At 46.1% G+C, this 22,500-nt stretch overlaps 60 non-coding genes across 60 annotated transcripts; 35 read left to right on the top strand and 25 right to left on the bottom strand.

Annotated features, from left to right (window-relative positions):
• Positions 1 to 99: 99 nt before the first annotated feature.
• On the bottom strand, positions 100 to 172 carry trnar-acg (transfer RNA arginine (anticodon ACG)). The gene has a single exon. It is a non-coding gene; the product is annotated as a tRNA-Arg (tRNA).
• An 862-nt stretch (positions 173 to 1,034) lies between these two features.
• On the bottom strand, positions 1,035 to 1,107 carry trnam-cau (transfer RNA methionine (anticodon CAU)). Its single transcript has one exon. It is a non-coding gene; the product is annotated as a tRNA-Met (tRNA).
• An 89-nt stretch (positions 1,108 to 1,196) lies between these two features.
• Positions 1,197 to 1,284, top strand: trnay-gua (transfer RNA tyrosine (anticodon GUA)). The gene is given in 2 exon segments: positions 1,197 to 1,233; positions 1,249 to 1,284. It is a non-coding gene; the product is annotated as a tRNA-Tyr (tRNA).
• A 78-nt stretch (positions 1,285 to 1,362) lies between these two features.
• Positions 1,363 to 1,434, top strand: trnah-gug (transfer RNA histidin (anticodon GUG)). Its single transcript has one exon. It is a non-coding gene; the product is annotated as a tRNA-His (tRNA).
• A 398-nt stretch (positions 1,435 to 1,832) lies between these two features.
• Positions 1,833 to 1,905, bottom strand: trnar-acg (transfer RNA arginine (anticodon ACG)). The gene has a single exon. It is a non-coding gene; the product is annotated as a tRNA-Arg (tRNA).
• Positions 1,906 to 2,767: 862 nt separating this feature from the next.
• Positions 2,768 to 2,840, bottom strand: trnam-cau (transfer RNA methionine (anticodon CAU)). The gene has a single exon. It is a non-coding gene; the product is annotated as a tRNA-Met (tRNA).
• An 89-nt stretch (positions 2,841 to 2,929) lies between these two features.
• trnay-gua (transfer RNA tyrosine (anticodon GUA)) lies at positions 2,930 to 3,017 on the top strand. The gene is given in 2 exon segments: positions 2,930 to 2,966; positions 2,982 to 3,017. It is a non-coding gene; the product is annotated as a tRNA-Tyr (tRNA).
• A 78-nt stretch (positions 3,018 to 3,095) lies between these two features.
• trnah-gug (transfer RNA histidin (anticodon GUG)) lies at positions 3,096 to 3,167 on the top strand. Its single transcript has one exon. It is a non-coding gene; the product is annotated as a tRNA-His (tRNA).
• A 398-nt stretch (positions 3,168 to 3,565) lies between these two features.
• Positions 3,566 to 3,638, bottom strand: trnar-acg (transfer RNA arginine (anticodon ACG)). Its single transcript has one exon. It is a non-coding gene; the product is annotated as a tRNA-Arg (tRNA).
• An 862-nt stretch (positions 3,639 to 4,500) lies between these two features.
• Positions 4,501 to 4,573, bottom strand: trnam-cau (transfer RNA methionine (anticodon CAU)). Its single transcript has one exon. It is a non-coding gene; the product is annotated as a tRNA-Met (tRNA).
• An 89-nt stretch (positions 4,574 to 4,662) lies between these two features.
• Positions 4,663 to 4,750, top strand: trnay-gua (transfer RNA tyrosine (anticodon GUA)). The gene is given in 2 exon segments: positions 4,663 to 4,699; positions 4,715 to 4,750. It is a non-coding gene; the product is annotated as a tRNA-Tyr (tRNA).
• A 78-nt stretch (positions 4,751 to 4,828) lies between these two features.
• Positions 4,829 to 4,900, top strand: trnah-gug (transfer RNA histidin (anticodon GUG)). Its single transcript has one exon. It is a non-coding gene; the product is annotated as a tRNA-His (tRNA).
• A 398-nt stretch (positions 4,901 to 5,298) lies between these two features.
• trnah-aug (transfer RNA histidin (anticodon AUG)) lies at positions 5,299 to 5,371 on the bottom strand. The gene has a single exon. It is a non-coding gene; the product is annotated as a tRNA-His (tRNA).
• An 862-nt stretch (positions 5,372 to 6,233) lies between these two features.
• On the bottom strand, positions 6,234 to 6,306 carry trnam-cau (transfer RNA methionine (anticodon CAU)). The gene has a single exon. It is a non-coding gene; the product is annotated as a tRNA-Met (tRNA).
• An 89-nt stretch (positions 6,307 to 6,395) lies between these two features.
• trnay-gua (transfer RNA tyrosine (anticodon GUA)) lies at positions 6,396 to 6,483 on the top strand. The gene is given in 2 exon segments: positions 6,396 to 6,432; positions 6,448 to 6,483. It is a non-coding gene; the product is annotated as a tRNA-Tyr (tRNA).
• A 78-nt stretch (positions 6,484 to 6,561) lies between these two features.
• Positions 6,562 to 6,633, top strand: trnah-gug (transfer RNA histidin (anticodon GUG)). Its single transcript has one exon. It is a non-coding gene; the product is annotated as a tRNA-His (tRNA).
• A 398-nt stretch (positions 6,634 to 7,031) lies between these two features.
• Positions 7,032 to 7,104, bottom strand: trnar-acg (transfer RNA arginine (anticodon ACG)). Its single transcript has one exon. It is a non-coding gene; the product is annotated as a tRNA-Arg (tRNA).
• An 862-nt stretch (positions 7,105 to 7,966) lies between these two features.
• On the bottom strand, positions 7,967 to 8,039 carry trnam-cau (transfer RNA methionine (anticodon CAU)). Its single transcript has one exon. It is a non-coding gene; the product is annotated as a tRNA-Met (tRNA).
• An 89-nt stretch (positions 8,040 to 8,128) lies between these two features.
• Positions 8,129 to 8,216, top strand: trnay-gua (transfer RNA tyrosine (anticodon GUA)). Its single transcript is given in 2 exon segments — positions 8,129 to 8,165; positions 8,181 to 8,216. It is a non-coding gene; the product is annotated as a tRNA-Tyr (tRNA).
• Positions 8,217 to 8,294: 78 nt separating this feature from the next.
• On the top strand, positions 8,295 to 8,366 carry trnah-gug (transfer RNA histidin (anticodon GUG)). The gene has a single exon. It is a non-coding gene; the product is annotated as a tRNA-His (tRNA).
• An 11-nt stretch (positions 8,367 to 8,377) lies between these two features.
• trnam-cau (transfer RNA methionine (anticodon CAU)) lies at positions 8,378 to 8,449 on the top strand. The gene has a single exon. It is a non-coding gene; the product is annotated as a tRNA-Met (tRNA).
• Positions 8,450 to 8,764: 315 nt separating this feature from the next.
• On the bottom strand, positions 8,765 to 8,837 carry trnah-aug (transfer RNA histidin (anticodon AUG)). The gene has a single exon. It is a non-coding gene; the product is annotated as a tRNA-His (tRNA).
• Positions 8,838 to 9,699: 862 nt separating this feature from the next.
• trnam-cau (transfer RNA methionine (anticodon CAU)) lies at positions 9,700 to 9,772 on the bottom strand. Its single transcript has one exon. It is a non-coding gene; the product is annotated as a tRNA-Met (tRNA).
• Positions 9,773 to 9,861: 89 nt separating this feature from the next.
• trnay-gua (transfer RNA tyrosine (anticodon GUA)) lies at positions 9,862 to 9,949 on the top strand. Its single transcript is given in 2 exon segments — positions 9,862 to 9,898; positions 9,914 to 9,949. It is a non-coding gene; the product is annotated as a tRNA-Tyr (tRNA).
• Positions 9,950 to 10,027: 78 nt separating this feature from the next.
• trnah-gug (transfer RNA histidin (anticodon GUG)) lies at positions 10,028 to 10,099 on the top strand. The gene has a single exon. It is a non-coding gene; the product is annotated as a tRNA-His (tRNA).
• Positions 10,100 to 10,110: 11 nt separating this feature from the next.
• trnam-cau (transfer RNA methionine (anticodon CAU)) lies at positions 10,111 to 10,182 on the top strand. Its single transcript has one exon. It is a non-coding gene; the product is annotated as a tRNA-Met (tRNA).
• A 315-nt stretch (positions 10,183 to 10,497) lies between these two features.
• trnar-acg (transfer RNA arginine (anticodon ACG)) lies at positions 10,498 to 10,570 on the bottom strand. Its single transcript has one exon. It is a non-coding gene; the product is annotated as a tRNA-Arg (tRNA).
• An 862-nt stretch (positions 10,571 to 11,432) lies between these two features.
• Positions 11,433 to 11,505, bottom strand: trnam-cau (transfer RNA methionine (anticodon CAU)). The gene has a single exon. It is a non-coding gene; the product is annotated as a tRNA-Met (tRNA).
• An 89-nt stretch (positions 11,506 to 11,594) lies between these two features.
• trnay-gua (transfer RNA tyrosine (anticodon GUA)) lies at positions 11,595 to 11,682 on the top strand. The gene is given in 2 exon segments: positions 11,595 to 11,631; positions 11,647 to 11,682. It is a non-coding gene; the product is annotated as a tRNA-Tyr (tRNA).
• Positions 11,683 to 11,760: 78 nt separating this feature from the next.
• Positions 11,761 to 11,832, top strand: trnah-gug (transfer RNA histidin (anticodon GUG)). The gene has a single exon. It is a non-coding gene; the product is annotated as a tRNA-His (tRNA).
• An 11-nt stretch (positions 11,833 to 11,843) lies between these two features.
• On the top strand, positions 11,844 to 11,915 carry trnam-cau (transfer RNA methionine (anticodon CAU)). Its single transcript has one exon. It is a non-coding gene; the product is annotated as a tRNA-Met (tRNA).
• Positions 11,916 to 12,230: 315 nt separating this feature from the next.
• trnar-acg (transfer RNA arginine (anticodon ACG)) lies at positions 12,231 to 12,303 on the bottom strand. Its single transcript has one exon. It is a non-coding gene; the product is annotated as a tRNA-Arg (tRNA).
• Positions 12,304 to 13,165: 862 nt separating this feature from the next.
• trnam-cau (transfer RNA methionine (anticodon CAU)) lies at positions 13,166 to 13,238 on the bottom strand. The gene has a single exon. It is a non-coding gene; the product is annotated as a tRNA-Met (tRNA).
• An 89-nt stretch (positions 13,239 to 13,327) lies between these two features.
• On the top strand, positions 13,328 to 13,415 carry trnay-gua (transfer RNA tyrosine (anticodon GUA)). The gene is given in 2 exon segments: positions 13,328 to 13,364; positions 13,380 to 13,415. It is a non-coding gene; the product is annotated as a tRNA-Tyr (tRNA).
• Positions 13,416 to 13,493: 78 nt separating this feature from the next.
• trnah-gug (transfer RNA histidin (anticodon GUG)) lies at positions 13,494 to 13,565 on the top strand. Its single transcript has one exon. It is a non-coding gene; the product is annotated as a tRNA-His (tRNA).
• An 11-nt stretch (positions 13,566 to 13,576) lies between these two features.
• trnam-cau (transfer RNA methionine (anticodon CAU)) lies at positions 13,577 to 13,648 on the top strand. The gene has a single exon. It is a non-coding gene; the product is annotated as a tRNA-Met (tRNA).
• Positions 13,649 to 13,963: 315 nt separating this feature from the next.
• trnar-acg (transfer RNA arginine (anticodon ACG)) lies at positions 13,964 to 14,036 on the bottom strand. Its single transcript has one exon. It is a non-coding gene; the product is annotated as a tRNA-Arg (tRNA).
• An 862-nt stretch (positions 14,037 to 14,898) lies between these two features.
• Positions 14,899 to 14,971, bottom strand: trnam-cau (transfer RNA methionine (anticodon CAU)). Its single transcript has one exon. It is a non-coding gene; the product is annotated as a tRNA-Met (tRNA).
• Positions 14,972 to 15,060: 89 nt separating this feature from the next.
• On the top strand, positions 15,061 to 15,148 carry trnay-gua (transfer RNA tyrosine (anticodon GUA)). Its single transcript is given in 2 exon segments — positions 15,061 to 15,097; positions 15,113 to 15,148. It is a non-coding gene; the product is annotated as a tRNA-Tyr (tRNA).
• Positions 15,149 to 15,226: 78 nt separating this feature from the next.
• Positions 15,227 to 15,298, top strand: trnah-gug (transfer RNA histidin (anticodon GUG)). Its single transcript has one exon. It is a non-coding gene; the product is annotated as a tRNA-His (tRNA).
• An 11-nt stretch (positions 15,299 to 15,309) lies between these two features.
• On the top strand, positions 15,310 to 15,381 carry trnam-cau (transfer RNA methionine (anticodon CAU)). Its single transcript has one exon. It is a non-coding gene; the product is annotated as a tRNA-Met (tRNA).
• Positions 15,382 to 15,696: 315 nt separating this feature from the next.
• On the bottom strand, positions 15,697 to 15,769 carry trnar-acg (transfer RNA arginine (anticodon ACG)). The gene has a single exon. It is a non-coding gene; the product is annotated as a tRNA-Arg (tRNA).
• An 862-nt stretch (positions 15,770 to 16,631) lies between these two features.
• trnam-cau (transfer RNA methionine (anticodon CAU)) lies at positions 16,632 to 16,704 on the bottom strand. Its single transcript has one exon. It is a non-coding gene; the product is annotated as a tRNA-Met (tRNA).
• An 89-nt stretch (positions 16,705 to 16,793) lies between these two features.
• On the top strand, positions 16,794 to 16,881 carry trnay-gua (transfer RNA tyrosine (anticodon GUA)). The gene is given in 2 exon segments: positions 16,794 to 16,830; positions 16,846 to 16,881. It is a non-coding gene; the product is annotated as a tRNA-Tyr (tRNA).
• Positions 16,882 to 16,959: 78 nt separating this feature from the next.
• Positions 16,960 to 17,031, top strand: trnah-gug (transfer RNA histidin (anticodon GUG)). Its single transcript has one exon. It is a non-coding gene; the product is annotated as a tRNA-His (tRNA).
• Positions 17,032 to 17,042: 11 nt separating this feature from the next.
• On the top strand, positions 17,043 to 17,114 carry trnam-cau (transfer RNA methionine (anticodon CAU)). The gene has a single exon. It is a non-coding gene; the product is annotated as a tRNA-Met (tRNA).
• A 315-nt stretch (positions 17,115 to 17,429) lies between these two features.
• trnah-aug (transfer RNA histidin (anticodon AUG)) lies at positions 17,430 to 17,502 on the bottom strand. Its single transcript has one exon. It is a non-coding gene; the product is annotated as a tRNA-His (tRNA).
• An 862-nt stretch (positions 17,503 to 18,364) lies between these two features.
• Positions 18,365 to 18,437, bottom strand: trnam-cau (transfer RNA methionine (anticodon CAU)). Its single transcript has one exon. It is a non-coding gene; the product is annotated as a tRNA-Met (tRNA).
• An 89-nt stretch (positions 18,438 to 18,526) lies between these two features.
• On the top strand, positions 18,527 to 18,614 carry trnay-gua (transfer RNA tyrosine (anticodon GUA)). Its single transcript is given in 2 exon segments — positions 18,527 to 18,563; positions 18,579 to 18,614. It is a non-coding gene; the product is annotated as a tRNA-Tyr (tRNA).
• A 78-nt stretch (positions 18,615 to 18,692) lies between these two features.
• trnah-gug (transfer RNA histidin (anticodon GUG)) lies at positions 18,693 to 18,764 on the top strand. Its single transcript has one exon. It is a non-coding gene; the product is annotated as a tRNA-His (tRNA).
• An 11-nt stretch (positions 18,765 to 18,775) lies between these two features.
• On the top strand, positions 18,776 to 18,847 carry trnam-cau (transfer RNA methionine (anticodon CAU)). Its single transcript has one exon. It is a non-coding gene; the product is annotated as a tRNA-Met (tRNA).
• A 315-nt stretch (positions 18,848 to 19,162) lies between these two features.
• trnar-acg (transfer RNA arginine (anticodon ACG)) lies at positions 19,163 to 19,235 on the bottom strand. The gene has a single exon. It is a non-coding gene; the product is annotated as a tRNA-Arg (tRNA).
• An 842-nt stretch (positions 19,236 to 20,077) lies between these two features.
• On the bottom strand, positions 20,078 to 20,150 carry trnam-cau (transfer RNA methionine (anticodon CAU)). The gene has a single exon. It is a non-coding gene; the product is annotated as a tRNA-Met (tRNA).
• An 89-nt stretch (positions 20,151 to 20,239) lies between these two features.
• Positions 20,240 to 20,327, top strand: trnay-gua (transfer RNA tyrosine (anticodon GUA)). Its single transcript is given in 2 exon segments — positions 20,240 to 20,276; positions 20,292 to 20,327. It is a non-coding gene; the product is annotated as a tRNA-Tyr (tRNA).
• Positions 20,328 to 20,405: 78 nt separating this feature from the next.
• Positions 20,406 to 20,477, top strand: trnah-gug (transfer RNA histidin (anticodon GUG)). Its single transcript has one exon. It is a non-coding gene; the product is annotated as a tRNA-His (tRNA).
• Positions 20,478 to 20,488: 11 nt separating this feature from the next.
• trnam-cau (transfer RNA methionine (anticodon CAU)) lies at positions 20,489 to 20,560 on the top strand. Its single transcript has one exon. It is a non-coding gene; the product is annotated as a tRNA-Met (tRNA).
• A 1,250-nt stretch (positions 20,561 to 21,810) lies between these two features.
• On the bottom strand, positions 21,811 to 21,883 carry trnam-cau (transfer RNA methionine (anticodon CAU)). Its single transcript has one exon. It is a non-coding gene; the product is annotated as a tRNA-Met (tRNA).
• An 89-nt stretch (positions 21,884 to 21,972) lies between these two features.
• On the top strand, positions 21,973 to 22,060 carry trnay-gua (transfer RNA tyrosine (anticodon GUA)). The gene is given in 2 exon segments: positions 21,973 to 22,009; positions 22,025 to 22,060. It is a non-coding gene; the product is annotated as a tRNA-Tyr (tRNA).
• Positions 22,061 to 22,138: 78 nt separating this feature from the next.
• On the top strand, positions 22,139 to 22,210 carry trnah-gug (transfer RNA histidin (anticodon GUG)). The gene has a single exon. It is a non-coding gene; the product is annotated as a tRNA-His (tRNA).
• An 11-nt stretch (positions 22,211 to 22,221) lies between these two features.
• On the top strand, positions 22,222 to 22,293 carry trnam-cau (transfer RNA methionine (anticodon CAU)). The gene has a single exon. It is a non-coding gene; the product is annotated as a tRNA-Met (tRNA).
• The last annotated feature ends 207 nt before the right edge of the window (positions 22,294 to 22,500 follow it).

The following is a 22,500-nucleotide window of genomic DNA, read 5'->3' as shown; positions in this document are numbered from 1 at the left end:
CTTGGCACGCGAGAGGGGGCGTCAATCGGCGCTCCCCTCAAGGGCTTGGGACAGAGATGAAACCGAGGACTCTGCTCGGGCGACAAAAGGAAAGCTGCTCGAGCTAGCCAGGAGTCAAACCTAGAATCTTCTGATCCGTAGTCAGACGCGTTGTCCATTGCGCCACTAGCCCATCTAGGGACATGGAGATCCTTTGTGTCGGACCACGACTGACTGGTCTACATTTTTCTCGCAGTTACCAAAACCACACCAATAACTTTTAATAAATTAAATTAATCGACTTCACTTAAAGTACCATCACTTCATCCGCTGGGATCTGAATGCACTTCCTCCTGGTCCCCAATCAGCAGAAAAATCTGCGCTAATTCATCAGTCAGATGGATCTGTGTGATCCAAACAGATCACCTGAGCTCTGTCTGTGAGTGTTTTACCCTGTGCGGTCCGGGTTGCGCTTTTACCTGGATTCTTTGTTGGGTTTTTTTTGCGTGGTTTTGCTTCTCCGAAATGGACAGATGTTACGTCTGCAGCGCTCCTCCAGAACGCCGCTCTCCTGGGTAAAGTTCACCAAGGCTCCAGATAAACCGCCGGCTCCTCAAATGGAGATTAACACAATGTTGCATTCTCTTTAGTTTTCTCTGGTCTGTAATGGAGACGTGAATTTAATGCGCCATTTCAACCAAAGGCAAAATGGCTTCAATACATTTTCTGACCCCAGGCTTAGTTTATGGACAGAGAAAACAGTTACCATTGATTTTATTTTTAAAGCATTTTTAATTTTGAAGTGTTGATTTTGTTTTTGAACCCTTGTTTATTTTGAAGTGTTGATTTTATTTTTGAACCCTTATGTATTTTGAAGTGTTTATTGTCTGAAAGATGTTAGACATGAGTTGACCAGTATGGGGCTTGAACCAATGACCTCAGCATTACCAGCACCGTGCATTTACCTGCTGAGCAATCCTACCTTACAAACTGTTGAGTTTGCATGGATTTAAGAAGAAAATTATTATTAAAATTCTTGGATTAATCAAAACACATGCCCCGTGTGAGGGTTGAACTCACGACCTTCAGATTATGAGACTGACGCGCTGCCTACTGCGCCAACGAGGCTCCGCAACCAGTCTACCTAAGAGACACCTGTGCTTTCGAAGGCAGCTGTGTAGCAGCATGTTTCCGCTTCTTGCCACCGTGCCATGCGACCTTCGATAGCTCAGTTGGTAGAGCGGAGGACTGTAGGGTACAACGCTGGACATCCTTAGGTCGCTGGTTCAACTCCGGCTCGAAGGATTCCATTTTTCTTTTCTCAAAATCTTCAGAGGAAAGGTTCGTTAGGAGTGGCTGACGAAAGACACTTTCAAGCAAGAAGCCGTGATCGTATAGTGGTTAGTACTCTGCGTTGTGGCCGCAGCAACCCCGGTTCGAATCCGGGTCACGGCATGAGGGTTGAAAGCAGAGTGGCGCAGCGGAAGCGTGCTGGGCCCATAACCCAGAGGTCGATGGATCGAAACCATCCTCTGCTACGCAGACCTTTTCACAATACATCCAATGTGTCTGAATGACCTGCCCATCTCTTGTCTGTTCTCTTTTGTCAAGAAACACAAACCCTACTCCTTCTTCTGAGCTGCATCAAAACACTGTTTACAATTGAATCCTTCCGACATCCTTCTGAGCTGTTCCAAAGATCTGAGTCACATAAATGATGACTATTAGTGCAACCTCTGCTCCTCCATTGTTTCCTTGGCACGCGAGAGGGGGCGTCAATCGGCGCTCCCCTCAAGGGCTTGGGACAGAGATGAAACCGAGGACTCTGCTCGGGCGACAAAAGGAAAGCTGCTCGAGCTAGCCAGGAGTCAAACCTAGAATCTTCTGATCCGTAGTCAGACGCGTTGTCCATTGCGCCACTAGCCCATCTAGGGACATGGAGATCCTTTGTGTCGGACCACGACTGACTGGTCTACATTTTTCTCGCAGTTACCAAAACCACACCAATAACTTTTAATAAATTAAATTAATCGACTTCACTTAAAGTACCATCACTTCATCCGCTGGGATCTGAATGCACTTCCTCCTGGTCCCCAATCAGCAGAAAAATCTGCGCTAATTCATCAGTCAGATGGATCTGTGTGATCCAAACAGATCACCTGAGCTCTGTCTGTGAGTGTTTTACCCTGTGCGGTCCGGGTTGCGCTTTTACCTGGATTCTTTGTTGGGTTTTTTTTGCGTGGTTTTGCTTCTCCGAAATGGACAGATGTTACGTCTGCAGCGCTCCTCCAGAACGCCGCTCTCCTGGGTAAAGTTCACCAAGGCTCCAGATAAACCGCCGGCTCCTCAAATGGAGATTAACACAATGTTGCATTCTCTTTAGTTTTCTCTGGTCTGTAATGGAGACGTGAATTTAATGCGCCATTTCAACCAAAGGCAAAATGGCTTCAATACATTTTCTGACCCCAGGCTTAGTTTATGGACAGAGAAAACAGTTACCATTGATTTTATTTTTAAAGCATTTTTAATTTTGAAGTGTTGATTTTGTTTTTGAACCCTTGTTTATTTTGAAGTGTTGATTTTATTTTTGAACCCTTATGTATTTTGAAGTGTTTATTGTCTGAAAGATGTTAGACATGAGTTGACCAGTATGGGGCTTGAACCAATGACCTCAGCATTACCAGCACCGTGCATTTACCTGCTGAGCAATCCTACCTTACAAACTGTTGAGTTTGCATGGATTTAAGAAGAAAATTATTATTAAAATTCTTGGATTAATCAAAACACATGCCCCGTGTGAGGGTTGAACTCACGACCTTCAGATTATGAGACTGACGCGCTGCCTACTGCGCCAACGAGGCTCCGCAACCAGTCTACCTAAGAGACACCTGTGCTTTCGAAGGCAGCTGTGTAGCAGCATGTTTCCGCTTCTTGCCACCGTGCCATGCGACCTTCGATAGCTCAGTTGGTAGAGCGGAGGACTGTAGGGTACAACGCTGGACATCCTTAGGTCGCTGGTTCAACTCCGGCTCGAAGGATTCCATTTTTCTTTTCTCAAAATCTTCAGAGGAAAGGTTCGTTAGGAGTGGCTGACGAAAGACACTTTCAAGCAAGAAGCCGTGATCGTATAGTGGTTAGTACTCTGCGTTGTGGCCGCAGCAACCCCGGTTCGAATCCGGGTCACGGCATGAGGGTTGAAAGCAGAGTGGCGCAGCGGAAGCGTGCTGGGCCCATAACCCAGAGGTCGATGGATCGAAACCATCCTCTGCTACGCAGACCTTTTCACAATACATCCAATGTGTCTGAATGACCTGCCCATCTCTTGTCTGTTCTCTTTTGTCAAGAAACACAAACCCTACTCCTTCTTCTGAGCTGCATCAAAACACTGTTTACAATTGAATCCTTCCGACATCCTTCTGAGCTGTTCCAAAGATCTGAGTCACATAAATGATGACTATTAGTGCAACCTCTGCTCCTCCATTGTTTCCTTGGCACGCGAGAGGGGGCGTCAATCGGCGCTCCCCTCAAGGGCTTGGGACAGAGATGAAACCGAGGACTCTGCTCGGGCGACAAAAGGAAAGCTGCTCGAGCTAGCCAGGAGTCGAACCTAGAATCTTCTGATCCGTAGTCAGACGCGTTGTCCATTGCGCCACTAGCCCATCTAGGGACATGGAGATCCTTTGTGTCGGACCACGACTGACTGGTCTACATTTTTCTCGCAGTTACCAAAACCACACCAATAACTTTTAATAAATTAAATTAATCGACTTCACTTAAAGTACCATCACTTCATCCGCTGGGATCTGAATGCACTTCCTCCTGGTCCCCAATCAGCAGAAAAATCTGCGCTAATTCATCAGTCAGATGGATCTGTGTGATCCAAACAGATCACCTGAGCTCTGTCTGTGAGTGTTTTACCCTGTGCGGTCCGGGTTGCGCTTTTACCTGGATTCTTTGTTGGGTTTTTTTTGCGTGGTTTTGCTTCTCCGAAATGGACAGATGTTACGTCTGCAGCGCTCCTCCAGAACGCCGCTCTCCTGGGTAAAGTTCACCAAGGCTCCAGATAAACCGCCGGCTCCTCAAATGGAGATTAACACAATGTTGCATTCTCTTTAGTTTTCTCTGGTCTGTAATGGAGACGTGAATTTAATGCGCCATTTCAACCAAAGGCAAAATGGCTTCAATACATTTTCTGACCCCAGGCTTAGTTTATGGACAGAGAAAACAGTTACCATTGATTTTATTTTTAAAGCATTTTTAATTTTGAAGTGTTGATTTTGTTTTTGAACCCTTGTTTATTTTGAAGTGTTGATTTTATTTTTGAACCCTTATGTATTTTGAAGTGTTTATTGTCTGAAAGATGTTAGACATGAGTTGACCAGTATGGGGCTTGAACCAATGACCTCAGCATTACCAGCACTGTGCATTTACCTGCTGAGCAATCCTACCTTACAAACTGTTGAGTTTGCATGGATTTAAGAAGAAAATTATTATTAAAATTCTTGGATTAATCAAAACACATGCCCCGTGTGAGGGTTGAACTCACGACCTTCAGATTATGAGACTGACGCGCTGCCTACTGCGCCAACGAGGCTCCGCAACCAGTCTACCTAAGAGACACCTGTGCTTTCGAAGGCAGCTGTGTAGCAGCATGTTTCCGCTTCTTTCCACCGTGCCATGTGACCTTCGATAGCTCAGTTGGTAGAGCGGAGGACTGTAGGGTACAACGCTGGACATCCTTAGGTCGCTGGTTCAACTCTGGCTCGAAGGATTCCGTTTTTCTTTTCTCAAAATCTTCAGAGGAAAGGTTCGTTAGGAGTGGCTGACGAAAGACACTTTCAAGCAAGAAGCCGTGATCGTATAGTGGTTAGTACTCTGCGTTGTGGCCGCAGCAACCCCGGTTCAAATCCGGGTCACGGCATGAGGGTTGAAAGCAGAGTGGCGCAGCGAAAGCGTGCTGGGCCCATAACCCAGAGGTCGATGGATCGAAACCATCCTCTGCTACGCAGACCTTTTCACAATACATCCAATGTGTCTGAATGACCTGCCCATCTCTTGTCTGTTCTCTTTTGTCAAGAAACACAAACCCTACTCCTTCTTCTGAGCTGCATCAAAACACTGTTTACAATTGAATCCTTCCGACATCCTTCTGAGCTGTTCCAAAGATCTGAGTCACATAAATGATGACTATTAGTGCAACCTCTGCTCCTCCATTGTTTCCTTGGCACGCGAGAGGGGGCGTCAATCGGCGCTCCCCTCAAGGGCTTGGGACAGAGATGAAACCGAGGACTCTGCTCGGGCGACAAAAGGAAAGCTGCTCGAGCTAGCCAGGAGTCGAACCTAGAATCTTCTGATCCATAGTCAGACGCGTTGTCCATTGCGCCACTAGCCCATCTAGGGACATGGAGATCCTTTGTGTCGGACCACGACTGACTGGTCTACATTTTTCTCGCAGTTACCAAAACCACACCAATAACTTTTAATAAATTAAATTAATCGACTTCACTTAAAGTACCATCACTTCATCCGCTGGGATCTGAATGCACTTCCTCCTGGTCCCCAATCAGCAGAAAAATCTGCGCTAATTCATCAGTCAGATGGATCTGTGTGATCCAAACAGATCACCTGAGCTCTGTCTGTGAGTGTTTTACCCTGTGCGGTCCGGGTTGCGCTTTTACCTGGATTCTTTGTTGGGTTTTTTTTGCGTGGTTTTGCTTCTCCGAAATGGACAGATGTTACGTCTGCAGCGCTCCTCCAGAACGCCGCTCTCCTGGGTAAAGTTCACCAAGGCTCCAGATAAACCGCCGGCTCCTCAAATGGAGATTAACACAATGTTGCATTCTCTTTAGTTTTCTCTGGTCTGTAATGGAGACGTGAATTTAATGCGCCATTTCAACCAAAGGCAAAATGGCTTCAATACATTTTCTGACCCCAGGCTTAGTTTATGGACAGAGAAAACAGTTACCATTGATTTTATTTTTAAAGCATTTTTAATTTTGAAGTGTTGATTTTGTTTTTGAACCCTTGTTTATTTTGAAGTGTTGATTTTATTTTTGAACCCTTATGTATTTTGAAGTGTTTATTGTCTGAAAGATGTTAGACATGAGTTGACCAGTATGGGGCTTGAACCAATGACCTCAGCATTACCAGCACCGTGCATTTACCTGCTGAGCAATCCTACCTTACAAACTGTTGAGTTTGCATGGATTTAAGAAGAAAATTATTATTAAAATTCTTGGATTAATCAAAACACATGCCCCGTGTGAGGGTTGAACTCACGACCTTCAGATTATGAGACTGACGCGCTGCCTACTGCGCCAACGAGGCTCCGCAACCAGTCTACCTAAGAGACACCTGTGCTTTCGAAGGCAGCTGTGTAGCAGCATGTTTCCGCTTCTTGCCACCGTGCCATGCGACCTTCGATAGCTCAGTTGGTAGAGCGGAGGACTGTAGGGTACAACGCTGGACATCCTTAGGTCGCTGGTTCAACTCCGGCTCGAAGGATTCCGTTTTTCTTTTCTCAAAATCTTCAGAGGAAAGGTTCGTTAGGAGTGGCTGACGAAAGACACTTTCAAGCAAGAAGCCGTGATCGTATAGTGGTTAGTACTCTGCGTTGTGGCCGCAGCAACCCCGGTTCGAATCCGGGTCACGGCATGAGGGTTGAAAGCAGAGTGGCGCAGCGGAAGCGTGCTGGGCCCATAACCCAGAGGTCGATGGATCGAAACCATCCTCTGCTACGCAGACCTTTTCACAATACATCCAATGTGTCTGAATGACCTGCCCATCTCTTGTCTGTTCTCTTTTGTCAAGAAACACAAACCCTACTCCTTCTTCTGAGCTGCATCAAAACACTGTTTACAATTGAATCCTTCCGACATCCTTCTGAGCTGTTCCAAAGATCTGAGTCACATAAATGATGACTATTAGTGCAACCTCTGCTCCTCCATTGTTTCCTTGGCACGCGAGAGGGGGCGTCAATCGGCGCTCCCCTCAAGGGCTTGGGACAGAGATGAAACCGAGGACTCTGCTCGGGCGACAAAAGGAAAGCTGCTCGAGCTAGCCAGGAGTCGAACCTAGAATCTTCTGATCCGTAGTCAGACGCATTGTCCATTGCGCCACTAGCCCATCTAGGGACATGGAGATCCTTTGTGTCGGACCACGACTGACTGGTCTACATTTTTCTCGCAGTTACCAAAACCACACCAATAACTTTTAATAAATTAAATTAATCGACTTCACTTAAAGTACCATCACTTCATCCGCTGGGATCTGAATGCACTTCCTCCTGGTCCCCAATCAGCAGAAAAATCTGCGCTAATTCATCAGTCAGATGGATCTGTGTGATCCAAACAGATCACCTGAGCTCTGTCTGTGAGTGTTTTACCCTGTGCGGTCCGGGTTGCGCTTTTACCTGGATTCTTTGTTGGGTTTTTTTTGCGTGGTTTTGCTTCTCCGAAATGGACAGATGTTACGTCTGCAGCGCTCCTCCAGAACGCCGCTCTCCTGGGTAAAGTTCACCAAGGCTCCAGATAAACCGCCGGCTCCTCAAATGGAGATTAACACAATGTTGCATTCTCTTTAGTTTTCTCTGGTCTGTAATGGAGACGTGAATTTAATGCGCCATTTCAACCAAAGGCAAAATGGCTTCAATACATTTTCTGACCCCAGGCTTAGTTTATGGACAGAGAAAACAGTTACCATTGATTTTATTTTTAAAGCATTTTTAATTTTGAAGTGTTGATTTTGTTTTTGAACCCTTGTTTATTTTGAAGTGTTGATTTTATTTTTGAACCCTTATGTATTTTGAAGTGTTTATTGTCTGAAAGATGTTAGACATGAGTTGACCAGTATGGGGCTTGAACCAATGACCTCAGCATTACCAGCACCGTGCATTTACCTGCTGAGCAATCCTACCTTACAAACTGTTGAGTTTGCATGGATTTAAGAAGAAAATTATTATTAAAATTCTTGGATTAATCAAAACACATGCCCCGTGTGAGGGTTGAACTCACGACCTTCAGATTATGAGACTGACGCGCTGCCTACTGCGCCAACGAGGCTCCGCAACCAGTCTACCTAAGAGACACCTGTGCTTTCGAAGGCAGCTGTGTAGCAGCATGTTTCCGCTTCTTGCCACCGTGCCATGCGACCTTCGATAGCTCAGTTGGTAGAGCGGAGGACTGTAGGGTACAACGCTGGACATCCTTAGGTCGCTGGTTCAACTCCGGCTCGAAGGATTCCGTTTTTCTTTTCTCAAAATCTTCAGAGGAAAGGTTCGTTAGGAGTGGCTGACGAAAGACACTTTCAAGCAAGAAGCCGTGATCGTATAGTGGTTAGTACTCTGCGTTGTGGCCGCAGCAACCCCGGTTCGAATCCGGGTCATGGCATGAGGGTTGAAAGCAGAGTGGCGCAGCGGAAGCGTGCTGGGCCCATAACCCAGAGGTCGATGGATCGAAACCATCCTCTGCTACGCAGACCTTTTCACAATACATCCAATGTGTCTGAATGACCTGCCCATCTCTTGTCTGTTCTCTTTTGTCAAGAAACACAAACCCTACTCCTTCTTCTGAGCTGCATCAAAACACTGTTTACAATTGAATCCTTCCGACATCCTTCTGAGCTGTTCCAAAGATCTGAGTCACATAAATGATGACTATTAGTGCAACCTCTGCTCCTCCATTGTTTCCTTGGCACGCGAGAGGGGGCGTCAATCGGCGCTCCCCTCAAGGGCTTGGGACAGAGATGAAACCGAGGACTCTGCTCGGGCGACAAAAGGAAAGCTGCTCGAGCTAGCCAGGAGTCGAACCTAGAATCTTCTGATCCATAGTCAGACGCGTTGTCCATTGCGCCACTAGCCCATCTAGGGACATGGAGATCCTTTGTGTCGGACCACGACTGACTGGTCTACATTTTTCTCGCAGTTACCAAAACCACACCAATAACTTTTAATAAATTAAATTAATCGACTTCACTTAAAGTACCATCACTTCATCCGCTGGGATCTGAATGCACTTCCTCCTGGTCCCCAATCAGCAGAAAAATCTGCGCTAATTCATCAGTCAGATGGATCTGTGTGATCCAAACAGATCACCTGAGCTCTGTCTGTGAGTGTTTTACCCTGTGCGGTCCGGGTTGCGCTTTTACCTGGATTCTTTGTTGGGTTTTTTTTGCGTGGTTTTGCTTCTCCGAAATGGACAGATGTTACGTCTGCAGCGCTCCTCCAGAACGCCGCTCTCCTGGGTAAAGTTCACCAAGGCTCCAGATAAACCGCCGGCTCCTCAAATGGAGATTAACACAATGTTGCATTCTCTTTAGTTTTCTCTGGTCTGTAATGGAGACGTGAATTTAATGCGCCATTTCAACCAAAGGCAAAATGGCTTCAATACATTTTCTGACCCCAGGCTTAGTTTATGGACAGAGAAAACAGTTACCATTGATTTTATTTTTAAAGCATTTTTAATTTTGAAGTGTTGATTTTGTTTTTGAACCCTTGTTTATTTTGAAGTGTTGATTTTATTTTTGAACCCTTATGTATTTTGAAGTGTTTATTGTCTGAAAGATGTTAGACATGAGTTGACCAGTATGGGGCTTGAACCAATGACCTCAGCATTACCAGCACCGTGCATTTACCTGCTGAGCAATCCTACCTTACAAACTGTTGAGTTTGCATGGATTTAAGAAGAAAATTATTATTAAAATTCTTGGATTAATCAAAACACATGCCCCGTGTGAGGGTTGAACTCACGACCTTCAGATTATGAGACTGACGCGCTGCCTACTGCGCCAACGAGGCTCCGCAACCAGTCTACCTAAGAGACACCTGTGCTTTCGAAGGCAGCTGTGTAGCAGCATGTTTCCGCTTCTTGCCACCGTGCCATGTGACCTTCGATAGCTCAGTTGGTAGAGCGGAGGACTGTAGGGTACAACGCTGGACATCCTTAGGTCGCTGGTTCAACTCCGGCTCGAAGGATTCCATTTTTCTTTTCTCAAAATCTTCAGAGGAAAGGTTCGTTAGGAGTGGCTGACGAAAGACACTTTCAAGCAAGAAGCCGTGATCGTATAGTGGTTAGTACTCTGCGTTGTGGCCGCAGCAACCCCGGTTCGAATCCGGGTCACGGCATGAGGGTTGAAAGCAGAGTGGCGCAGCGGAAGCGTGCTGGGCCCATAACCCAGAGGTCGATGGATCGAAACCATCCTCTGCTACGCAGACCTTTTCACAATACATCCAATGTGTCTGAATGACCTGCCCATCTCTTGTCTGTTCTCTTTTGTCAAGAAACACAAACCCTACTCCTTCTTCTGAGCTGCATCAAAACACTGTTTACAATTGAATCCTTCCGACATCCTTCTGAGCTGTTCCAAAGATCTGAGTCACATAAATGATGACTATTAGTGCAACCTCTGCTCCTCCATTGTTTCCTTGGCACGCGAGAGGGGGCGTCAATCGGCGCTCCCCTCAAGGGCTTGGGACAGAGATGAAACCGAGGACTCTGCTCGGGCGACAAAAGGAAAGCTGCTCGAGCTAGCCAGGAGTCAAACCTAGAATCTTCTGATCCGTAGTCAGACGCGTTGTCCATTGCGCCACTAGCCCATCTAGGGACATGGAGATCCTTTGTGTCGGACCACGACTGACTGGTCTACATTTTTCTCGCAGTTACCAAAACCACACCAATAACTTTTAATAAATTAAATTAATCGACTTCACTTAAAGTACCATCACTTCATCCGCTGGGATCTGAATGCACTTCCTCCTGGTCCCCAATCAGCAGAAAAATCTGCGCTAATTCATCAGTCAGATGGATCTGTGTGATCCAAACAGATCACCTGAGCTCTGTCTGTGAGTGTTTTACCCTGTGCGGTCCGGGTTGCGCTTTTACCTGGATTCTTTGTTGGGTTTTTTTTGCGTGGTTTTGCTTCTCCGAAATGGACAGATGTTACGTCTGCAGCGCTCCTCCAGAACGCCGCTCTCCTGGGTAAAGTTCACCAAGGCTCCAGATAAACCGCCGGCTCCTCAAATGGAGATTAACACAATGTTGCATTCTCTTTAGTTTTCTCTGGTCTGTAATGGAGACGTGAATTTAATGCGCCATTTCAACCAAAGGCAAAATGGCTTCAATACATTTTCTGACCCCAGGCTTAGTTTATGGACAGAGAAAACAGTTACCATTGATTTTATTTTTAAAGCATTTTTAATTTTGAAGTGTTGATTTTGTTTTTGAACCCTTGTTTATTTTGAAGTGTTGATTTTATTTTTGAACCCTTATGTATTTTGAAGTGTTTATTGTCTGAAAGATGTTAGACATGAGTTGACCAGTATGGGGCTTGAACCAATGACCTCAGCATTACCAGCACCGTGCATTTACCTGCTGAGCAATCCTACCTTACAAACTGTTGAGTTTGCATGGATTTAAGAAGAAAATTATTATTAAAATTCTTGGATTAATCAAAACACATGCCCCGTGTGAGGGTTGAACTCACGACCTTCAGATTATGAGACTGACGCGCTGCCTACTGCGCCAACGAGGCTCCGCAACCAGTCTACCTAAGAGACACCTGTGCTTTCGAAGGCAGCTGTGTAGCAGCATGTTTCCGCTTCTTGCCACCGTGCCATGCGACCTTCGATAGCTCAGTTGGTAGAGCGGAGGACTGTAGGGTACAACGCTGGACATCCTTAGGTCGCTGGTTCAACTCCGGCTCGAAGGATTCCATTTTTCTTTTCTCAAAATCTTCAGAGGAAAGGTTCGTTAGGAGTGGCTGACGAAAGACACTTTCAAGCAAGAAGCCGTGATCGTATAGTGGTTAGTACTCTGCGTTGTGGCCGCAGCAACCCCGGTTCGAATCCGGGTCACGGCATGAGGGTTGAAAGCAGAGTGGCGCAGCGGAAGCGTGCTGGGCCCATAACCCAGAGGTCGATGGATCGAAACCATCCTCTGCTACGCAGACCTTTTCACAATACATCCAATGTGTCTGAATGACCTGCCCATCTCTTGTCTGTTCTCTTTTGTCAAGAAACACAAACCCTACTCCTTCTTCTGAGCTGCATCAAAACACTGTTTACAATTGAATCCTTCCGACATCCTTCTGAGCTGTTCCAAAGATCTGAGTCACATAAATGATGACTATTAGTGCAACCTCTGCTCCTCCATTGTTTCCTTGGCACGCGAGAGGGGGCGTCAATCGGCGCTCCCCTCAAGGGCTTGGGACAGAGATGAAACCGAGGACTCTGCTCGGGCGACAAAAGGAAAGCTGCTCGAGCTAGCCAGGAGTCAAACCTAGAATCTTCTGATCCGTAGTCAGACGCGTTGTCCATTGCGCCACTAGCCCATCTAGGGACATGGAGATCCTTTGTGTCGGACCACGACTGACTGGTCTACATTTTTCTCGCAGTTACCAAAACCACACCAATAACTTTTAATAAATTAAATTAATCGACTTCACTTAAAGTACCATCACTTCATCCGCTGGGATCTGAATGCACTTCCTCCTGGTCCCCAATCAGCAGAAAAATCTGCGCTAATTCATCAGTCAGATGGATCTGTGTGATCCAAACAGATCACCTGAGCTCTGTCTGTGAGTGTTTTACCCTGTGCGGTCCGGGTTGCGCTTTTACCTGGATTCTTTGTTGGGTTTTTTTTGCGTGGTTTTGCTTCTCCGAAATGGACAGATGTTACGTCTGCAGCGCTCCTCCAGAACGCCGCTCTCCTGGGTAAAGTTCACCAAGGCTCCAGATAAACCGCCGGCTCCTCAAATGGAGATTAACACAATGTTGCATTCTCTTTAGTTTTCTCTGGTCTGTAATGGAGACGTGAATTTAATGCGCCATTTCAACCAAAGGCAAAATGGCTTCAATACATTTTCTGACCCCAGGCTTAGTTTATGGACAGAGAAAACAGTTACCATTGATTTTATTTTTAAAGCATTTTTAATTTTGAAGTGTTGATTTTGTTTTTGAACCCTTGTTTATTTTGAAGTGTTGATTTTATTTTTGAACCCTTATGTATTTTGAAGTGTTTATTGTCTGAAAGATGTTAGACATGAGTTGACCAGTATGGGGCTTGAACCAATGACCTCAGCATTACCAGCACCGTGCATTTACCTGCTGAGCAATCCTACCTTACAAACTGTTGAGTTTGCATGGATTTAAGAAGAAAATTATTATTAAAATTCTTGGATTAATCAAAACACATGCCCCGTGTGAGGGTTGAACTCACGACCTTCAGATTATGAGACTGACGCGCTGCCTACTGCGCCAACGAGGCTCCGCAACCAGTCTACCTAAGAGACACCTGTGCTTTCGAAGGCAGCTGTGTAGCAGCATGTTTCCGCTTCTTGCCACCGTGCCATGCGACCTTCGATAGCTCAGTTGGTAGAGCGGAGGACTGTAGGGTACAACGCTGGACATCCTTAGGTCGCTGGTTCAACTCCGGCTCGAAGGATTCCATTTTTCTTTTCTCAAAATCTTCAGAGGAAAGGTTCGTTAGGAGTGGCTGACGAAAGACACTTTCAAGCAAGAAGCCGTGATCGTATAGTGGTTAGTACTCTGCGTTGTGGCCGCAGCAACCCCGGTTCAAATCCGGGTCACGGCATGAGGGTTGAAAGCAGAGTGGCGCAGCGGAAGCGTGCTGGGCCCATAACCCAGAGGTCGATGGATCGAAACCATCCTCTGCTACGCAGACCTTTTCACAATACATCCAATGTGTCTGAATGACCTGCCCATCTCTTGTCTGTTCTCTTTTGTCAAGAAACACAAACCCTACTCCTTCTTCTGAGCTGCATCAAAACACTGTTTACAATTGAATCCTTCCGACATCCTTCTGAGCTGTTCCAAAGATCTGAGTCACATAAATGATGACTATTAGTGCAACCTCTGCTCCTCCATTGTTTCCTTGGCACGCGAGAGGGGGCGTCAATCGGCGCTCCCCTCAAGGGCTTGGGACAGAGATGAAACCGAGGACTCTGCTCGGGCGACAAAAGGAAAGCTGCTCGAGCTAGCCAGGAGTCGAACCTAGAATCTTCTGATCCGTAGTCAGACGCGTTGTCCATTGCGCCACTAGCCCATCTAGGGACATGGAGATCCTTTGTGTCGGACCACGACTGACTGGTCTACATTTTTCTCGCAGTTACCAAAACCACACCAATAACTTTTAATAAATTAAATTAATCGACTTCACTTAAAGTACCATCACTTCATCCGCTGGGATCTGAATGCACTTCCTCCTGGTCCCCAATCAGCAGAAAAATCTGCGCTAATTCATCAGTCAGATGGATCTGTGTGATCCAAACAGATCACCTGAGCTCTGTCTGTGAGTGTTTTACCCTGTGCGGTCCGGGTTGCGCTTTTACCTGGATTCTTTGTTGGGGTTTTTTTGCGTGGTTTTGCTTCTCCGAAATGGACAGATGTTACGTCTGCAGCGCTCCTCCAGAACGCCGCTCTCCTGGGTAAAGTTCACCAAGGCTCCAGATAAACCGCCGGCTCCTCAAATGGAGATTAACACAATGTTGCATTCTCTTTAGTTTTCTCTGGTCTGTAATGGAGACGTGAATTTAATGCGCCATTTCAACCAAAGGCAAAATGGCTTCAATACATTTTCTGACCCCAGGCTTAGTTTATGGACAGAGAAAACAGTTACCATTGATTTTATTTTTAAAGCATTTTTAATTTTGAAGTGTTGATTTTGTTTTTGAACCCTTGTTTATTTTGAAGTGTTGATTTTATTTTTGAACCCTTATGTATTTTGAAGTGTTTATTGTCTGAAAGATGTTAGACATGAGTTGACCAGTATGGGGCTTGAACCAATGACCTCAGCATTACCAGCACCGTGCATTTACCTGCTGAGCAATCCTACCTTACAAACTGTTGAGTTTGCATGGATTTAAGAAGAAAATTATTATTAAAATTCTTGGATTAATCAAAACACATGCCCCGTGTGAGGGTTGAACTCACGACCTTCAGATTATGAGACTGACGCGCTGCCTACTGCGCCAACGAGGCTCCGCAACCAGTCTACCTAAGAGACACCTGTGCTTTCGAAGGCAGCTGTGTAGCAGCATGTTTCCGCTTCTTGCCACCGTGCCATGCGACCTTCGATAGCTCAGTTGGTAGAGCGGAGGACTGTAGGGTACAACGCTGGACATCCTTAGGTCGCTGGTTCAACTCCGGCTCGAAGGATTCCATTTTTCTTTTCTCAAAATCTTCAGAGGAAAGGTTCGTTAGGAGTGGCTGACGAAAGACACTTTCAAGCAAGAAGCCGTGATCGTATAGTGGTTAGTACTCTGCGTTGTGGCCGCAGCAACCCCGGTTCGAATCCGGGTCACGGCATGAGGGTTGAAAGCAGAGTGGCGCAGCGGAAGCGTGCTGGGCCCATAACCCAGAGGTCGATGGATCGAAACCATCCTCTGCTACGCAGACCTTTTCACAATACATCCAATGTGTCTGAATGACCTGCCCATCTCTTGTCTGTTCTCTTTTGTCAAGAAACACAAACCCTACTCCTTCTTCTGAGCTGCATCAAAACACTGTTTACAATTGAATCCTTCCGACATCCTTCTGAGCTGTTCCAAAGATCTGAGTCACATAAATGATGACTATTAGTGCAACCTCTGCTCCTCCATTGTTTCCTTGGCACGCGAGAGGGGGCGTCAATCGGCGCTCCCCTCAAGGGCTTGGGACAGAGATGAAACCGAGGACTCTGCTCGGGCGACAAAAGGAAAGCTGCTCGAGCTAGCCAGGAGTCGAACCTAGAATCTTCTGATCCGTAGTCAGACGCGTTGTCCATTGCGCCACTAGCCCATCTAGGGACATGGAGATCCTTTGTGTCGGACCACGACTGACTGGTCTACATTTTTCTCGCAGTTACCAAAACCACACCAATAACTTTTAATAAATTAAATTAATCGACTTCACTTAAAGTACCATCACTTCATCCGCTGGGATCTGAATGCACTTCCTCCTGGTCCCCAATCAGCAGAAAAATCTGCGCTAATTCATCAGTCAGATGGATCTGTGTGATCCAAACAGATCACCTGAGCTCTGTCTGTGAGTGTTTTACCCTGTGCGGTCCGGGTTGCGCTTTTACCTGGATTCTTTGTTGGGTTTTTTTTGCGTGGTTTTGCTTCTCCGAAATGGACAGATGTTACGTCTGCAGCGCTCCTCCAGAACGCCGCTCTCCTGGGTAAAGTTCACCAAGGCTCCAGATAAACCGCCGGCTCCTCAAATGGAGATTAACACAATGTTGCATTCTCTTTAGTTTTCTCTGGTCTGTAATGGAGACGTGAATTTAATGCGCCATTTCAACCAAAGGCAAAATGGCTTCAATACATTTTCTGACCCCAGGCTTAGTTTATGGACAGAGAAAACAGTTACCATTGATTTTATTTTTAAAGCATTTTTAATTTTGAAGTGTTGATTTTGTTTTTGAACCCTTGTTTATTTTGAAGTGTTGATTTTATTTTTGAACCCTTATGTATTTTGAAGTGTTTATTGTCTGAAAGATGTTAGACATGAGTTGACCAGTATGGGGCTTGAACCAATGACCTCAGCATTACCAGCACCGTGCATTTACCTGCTGAGCAATCCTACCTTACAAACTGTTGAGTTTGCATGGATTTAAGAAGAAAATTATTATTAAAATTCTTGGATTAATCAAAACACATGCCCCGTGTGAGGGTTGAACTCACGACCTTCAGATTATGAGACTGACGCGCTGCCTACTGCGCCAACGAGGCTCCGCAACCAGTCTACCTAAGAGACACCTGTGCTTTCGAAGGCAGCTGTGTAGCAGCATGTTTCCGCTTCTTGCCACCGTGCCATGCGACCTTCGATAGCTCAGTTGGTAGAGCGGAGGACTGTAGGGTACAACGCTGGACATCCTTAGGTCGCTGGTTCAACTCCAGCTCGAAGGATTCCGTTTTTCTTTTCTCAAAATCTTCAGAGGAAAGGTTCGTTAGGAGTGGCTGACGAAAGACACTTTCAAGCAAGAAGCCGTGATCGTATAGTGGTTAGTACTCTGCGTTGTGGCCGCAGCAACCCCGGTTCGAATCCGGGTCACGGCATGAGGGTTGAAAGCAGAGTGGCGCAGCGGAAGCGTGCTGGGCCCATAACCCAGAGGTCGATGGATCGAAACCATCCTCTGCTACGCAGACCTTTTCACAATACATCCAATGTGTCTGAATGACCTGCCCATCTCTTGTCTGTTCTCTTTTGTCAAGAAACACAAACCCTACTCCTTCTTCTGAGCTGCATCAAAACACTGTTTACAATTGAATCCTTCCGACATCCTTCTGAGCTGTTCCAAAGATCTGAGTCACATAAATGATGACTATTAGTGCAACCTCTGCTCCTCCATTGTTTCCTTGGCACGCGAGAGGGGGCGTCAATCGGCGCTCCCCTCAAGGGCTTGGGACAGAGATGAAACCGAGGACTCTGCTCGGGCGACAAAAGGAAAGCTGCTCGAGCTAGCCAGGAGTCGAACCTAGAATCTTCTGATCCATAGTCAGACGCATTGTCCATTGCGCCACTAGCCCATCTAGGGACATGGAGATCCTTTGTGTCGGACCACGACTGACTGGTCTACATTTTTCTCGCAGTTACCAAAACCACACCAATAACTTTTAATAAATTAAATTAATCGACTTCACTTAAAGTACCATCACTTCATCCGCTGGGATCTGAATGCACTTCCTCCTGGTCCCCAATCAGCAGAAAAATCTGCGCTAATTCATCAGTCAGATGGATCTGTGTGATCCAAACAGATCACCTGAGCTCTGTCTGTGAGTGTTTTACCCTGTGCGGTCCGGGTTGCGCTTTTACCTGGATTCTTTGTTGGGTTTTTTTTGCGTGGTTTTGCTTCTCCGAAATGGACAGATGTTACGTCTGCAGCGCTCCTCCAGAACGCCGCTCTCCTGGGTAAAGTTCACCAAGGCTCCAGATAAACCGCCGGCTCCTCAAATGGAGATTAACACAATGTTGCATTCTCTTTAGTTTTCTCTGGTCTGTAATGGAGACGTGAATTTAATGCGCCATTTCAACCAAAGGCAAAATGGCTTCAATACATTTTCTGACCCCAGGCTTAGTTTATGGACAGAGAAAACAGTTACCATTGATTTTATTTTTAAAGCATTTTTAATTTTGAAGTGTTGATTTTGTTTTTGAACCCTTGTTTATTTTGAAGTGTTGATTTTATTTTTGAACCCTTATGTATTTTGAAGTGTTTATTGTCTGAAAGATGTTAGACATGAGTTGACCAGTATGGGGCTTGAACCAATGACCTCAGCATTACCAGCACCGTGCATTTACCTGCTGAGCAATCCTACCTTACAAACTGTTGAGTTTGCATGGATTTAAGAAGAAAATTATTATTAAAATTCTTGGATTAATCAAAACACATGCCCCGTGTGAGGGTTGAACTCACGACCTTCAGATTATGAGACTGACGCGCTGCCTACTGCGCCAACGAGGCTCCGCAACCAGTCTACCTAAGAGACACCTGTGCTTTCGAAGGCAGCTGTGTAGCAGCATGTTTCCGCTTCTTGCCACCGTGCCATGCGACCTTCGATAGCTCAGTTGGTAGAGCGGAGGACTGTAGGGTACAACGCTGGACATCCTTAGGTCGCTGGTTCAACTCCAGCTCGAAGGATTCCGTTTTTCTTTTCTCAAAATCTTCAGAGGAAAGGTTCGTTAGGAGTGGCTGACGAAAGACACTTTCAAGCAAGAAGCCGTGATCGTATAGTGGTTAGTACTCTGCGTTGTGGCCGCAGCAACCCCGGTTCGAATCCGGGTCACGGCATGAGGGTTGAAAGCAGAGTGGCGCAGCGGAAGCGTGCTGGGCCCATAACCCAGAGGTCGATGGATCGAAACCATCCTCTGCTACGCAGACCTTTTCACAATACATCCAATGTGTCTGAATGACCTGCCCATCTCTTGTCTGTTCTCTTTTGTCAAGAAACACAAACCCTACTCCTTCTTCTGAGCTGCATCAAAACACTGTTTACAATTGAATCCTTCCGACATCCTTCTGAGCTGTTCCAAAGATCTGAGTCACATAAATGATGACTATTAGTGCAACCTCTGCTCCTCCATTGTTTCCTTGGCACGCGAGAGGGGGCGTCAATCGGCGCTCCCCTCAAGGGCTTGGGACAGAGATGAAACCGAGGACTCTGCTCGGGCGACAAAAGGAAAGCTGCTCGAGCTAGCCAGGAGTCGAACCTAGAATCTTCTGATCCGTAGTCAGACGCATTGTCCATTGCGCCACTAGCCCATCTAGGGACATGGAGATCCTTTGTGTCGGACCACGACTGACTGGTCTACATTTTTCTCGCAGTTACCAAAACCACACCAATAACTTTTAATAAATTAAATTAATCGACTTCACTTAAAGTACCATCACTTCATCCGCTGGGATCTGAATGCACTTCCTCCTGGTCCCCAATCAGCAGAAAAATCTGCGCTAATTCATCAGTCAGATGGATCTGTGTGATCCAAACAGATCACCTGAGCTCTGTCTGTGAGTGTTTTACCCTGTGCGGTCCGGGTTGCGCTTTTACCTGGATTCTTTGTTGGGTTTTTTTTGCGTGGTTTTGCTTCTCCGAAATGGACAGATGTTACGTCTGCAGCGCTCCTCCAGAACGCCGCTCTCCTGGGTAAAGTTCACCAAGGCTCCAGATAAACCGCCGGCTCCTCAAATGGAGATTAACACAATGTTGCATTCTCTTTAGTTTTCTCTGGTCTGTAATGGAGACGTGAATTTAATGCGCCATTTCAACCAAAGGCAAAATGGCTTCAATACATTTTCTGACCCCAGGCTTAGTTTATGGACAGAGAAAACAGTTACCATTGATTTTATTTTTAAAGCATTTTTAATTTTGAACCCTTGTTTATTTTGAAGTGTTGATTTTATTTTTGAACCCTTATGTATTTTGAAGTGTTTATTGTCTGAAAGATGTTAGACATGAGTTGACCAGTATGGGGCTTGAACCAATGACCTCAGCATTACCAGCACCGTGCATTTACCTGCTGAGCAATCCTACCTTACAAACTGTTGAGTTTGCATGGATTTAAGAAGAAAATTATTATTAAAATTCTTGGATTAATCAAAACACATGCCCCGTGTGAGGGTTGAACTCACGACCTTCAGATTATGAGACTGACGCGCTGCCTACTGCGCCAACGAGGCTCCGCAACCAGTCTACCTAAGAGACACCTGTGCTTTCGAAGGCAGCTGTGTAGCAGCATGTTTCCGCTTCTTGCCACCGTGCCATGTGACCTTCGATAGCTCAGTTGGTAGAGCGGAGGACTGTAGGGTACAACGCTGGACATCCTTAGGTCGCTGGTTCAACTCTGGCTCGAAGGATTCCGTTTTTCTTTTCTCAAAATCTTCAGAGGAAAGGTTCGTTAGGAGTGGCTGACGAAAGACACTTTCAAGCAAGAAGCCGTGATCGTATAGTGGTTAGTACTCTGCGTTGTGGCCGCAGCAACCCCGGTTCAAATCCGGGTCACGGCATGAGGGTTGAAAGCAGAGTGGCGCAGCGGAAGCGTGCTGGGCCCATAACCCAGAGGTCGATGGATCGAAACCATCCTCTGCTACGCAGACCTTTTCACAATACATCCAATGTGTCTGAATGACCTGCCCATCTCTTGTCTGTTCTCTTTTGTCAAGAAACACAAACCCTACTCCTTCTTCTGAGCTGCATCAAAACACTGTTTACAATTGAATCCTTCCGACATCCTTCTGAGCTGTTCCAAAGATCTGAGTCACATAAATGATGACTATTAGTGCAACCTCTGCTCCTCCATTGTTTCCTTGGCACGCGAGAGGGGGCGTCAATCGGCGCTCCCCTCAAGGGCTTGGGACAGAGATGAAACCGAGGACTCTGCTCGGGCGACAAAAGGAAAGCTGCTCGAGCTAGCCAGGAGTCAAACCTAGAATCTTCTGATCCGTAGTCAGACACATTGTCCATTGCGCCACTAGCCCATCTAGGGACATGGAGATCCTTTGTGTCGGACCACGACTGACTGGTCTACATTTTTCTCGCAGTTACCAAAACCACACCAATAACTTTTAATAAATTAAATTAATCGACTTCACTTAAAGTACCATCACTTCATCCGCTGGGATCTGAATGCACTTCCTCCTGGTCCCCAATCAGCAGAAAAATCTGCGCTAATTCATCAGTCAGATGGATCTGTGTGATCCAAACAGATCACCTGAGCTCTGTCTGTGAGTGTTTTACCCTGTGCGGTCCGGGTTGCGCTTTTACCTGGATTCTTTGTTGGTTTTTTTTTGCGTGGTTTTGCTTCTCCGAAATGGACAGATGTTACGTCTGCAGCGCTCCTCCAGAACGCCGCTCTCCTGGGTAAAGTTCACCAAGGCTCCAGATAAACCGCCGGCTCCTCAAATGGAGATTAACACAATGTTGCATTCTCTTTAGTTTTCTCTGGTCTGTAAAGGAGACGTGAATTTAATGCGCCATTTCAACCAAAGGCAAAATGGCTTCAATACATTTTCTGACCCCAGGCTTAGTTTATGGACAGAGAAAACAGTTACCATTGATTTTATTTTTAAAGCATTTTTAATTTTGAAGTGTTGATTTTGTTTTTGAACCCTTGTTTATTTTGAAGTGTTGATTTTATTTTTGAACCCTTATGTATTTTGAAGTGTTTATTGTCTGAAAGATGTTAGACATGAGTTGACCAGTATGGGGCTTGAACCAATGACCTCAGCATTACCAGCACCGTGCATTTACCTGCTGAGCAATCCTACCTTACAAACTGTTGAGTTTGCATGGATTTAAGAAGAAAATTATTATTAAAATTCTTGGATTAATCAAAACACATGCCCCGTGTGAGGGTTGAACTCACGACCTTCAGATTATGAGACTGACGCGCTGCCTACTGCGCCAACGAGGCTCCGCAACCAGTCTACCTAAGAGACACCTGTGCTTTCGAAGGCAGCTGTGTAGCAGCATGTTTCCGCTTCTTGCCACCGTGCCATGCGACCTTCGATAGCTCAGTTGGTAGAGCGGAGGACTGTAGGGTACAACGCTGGACATCCTTAGGTCGCTGGTTCAACTCCGGCTCGAAGGATTCCGTTTTTCTTTTCTCAAAATCTTCAGAGGAAAGGTTCGTTAGGAGTGGCTGACGAAAGACACTTTCAAGCAAGAAGCCGTGATCGTATAGTGGTTAGTACTCTGCGTTGTGGCCGCAGCAACCCCGGTTCAAATCCGGGTCACGGCATGAGGGTTGAAAGCAGAGTGGCGCAGCGGAAGCGTGCTGGGCCCATAACCCAGAGGTCGATGGATCGAAACCATCCTCTGCTACGCAGACCTTTTCACAATACATCCAATGTGTCTGAATGACCTGCCCATCTCTTGTCTGTTCTCTTTTGTCAAGAAACACAAACCCTACTCCTTCTTCTGAGCTGCATCAAAACACTGTTTACAATTGAATCCTTCCGACATCCTTCTGAGCTGTTCCAAAGATCTGAGTCACATAAATGATGACTATTAGTGCAACCTCTGCTCCTC

This window comes from Poecilia mexicana, unplaced genomic scaffold, assembly GCF_051168715.1.
Source record: "Poecilia mexicana isolate PSO_F unplaced genomic scaffold, ASM5116871v1 scaffold_10, whole genome shotgun sequence".
NCBI classification, from domain to species: Eukaryota; Metazoa; Chordata; class Actinopteri; order Cyprinodontiformes; family Poeciliidae; genus Poecilia; species Poecilia mexicana.
This window is presented reverse-complemented; position numbering and strand designations above follow the sequence as displayed.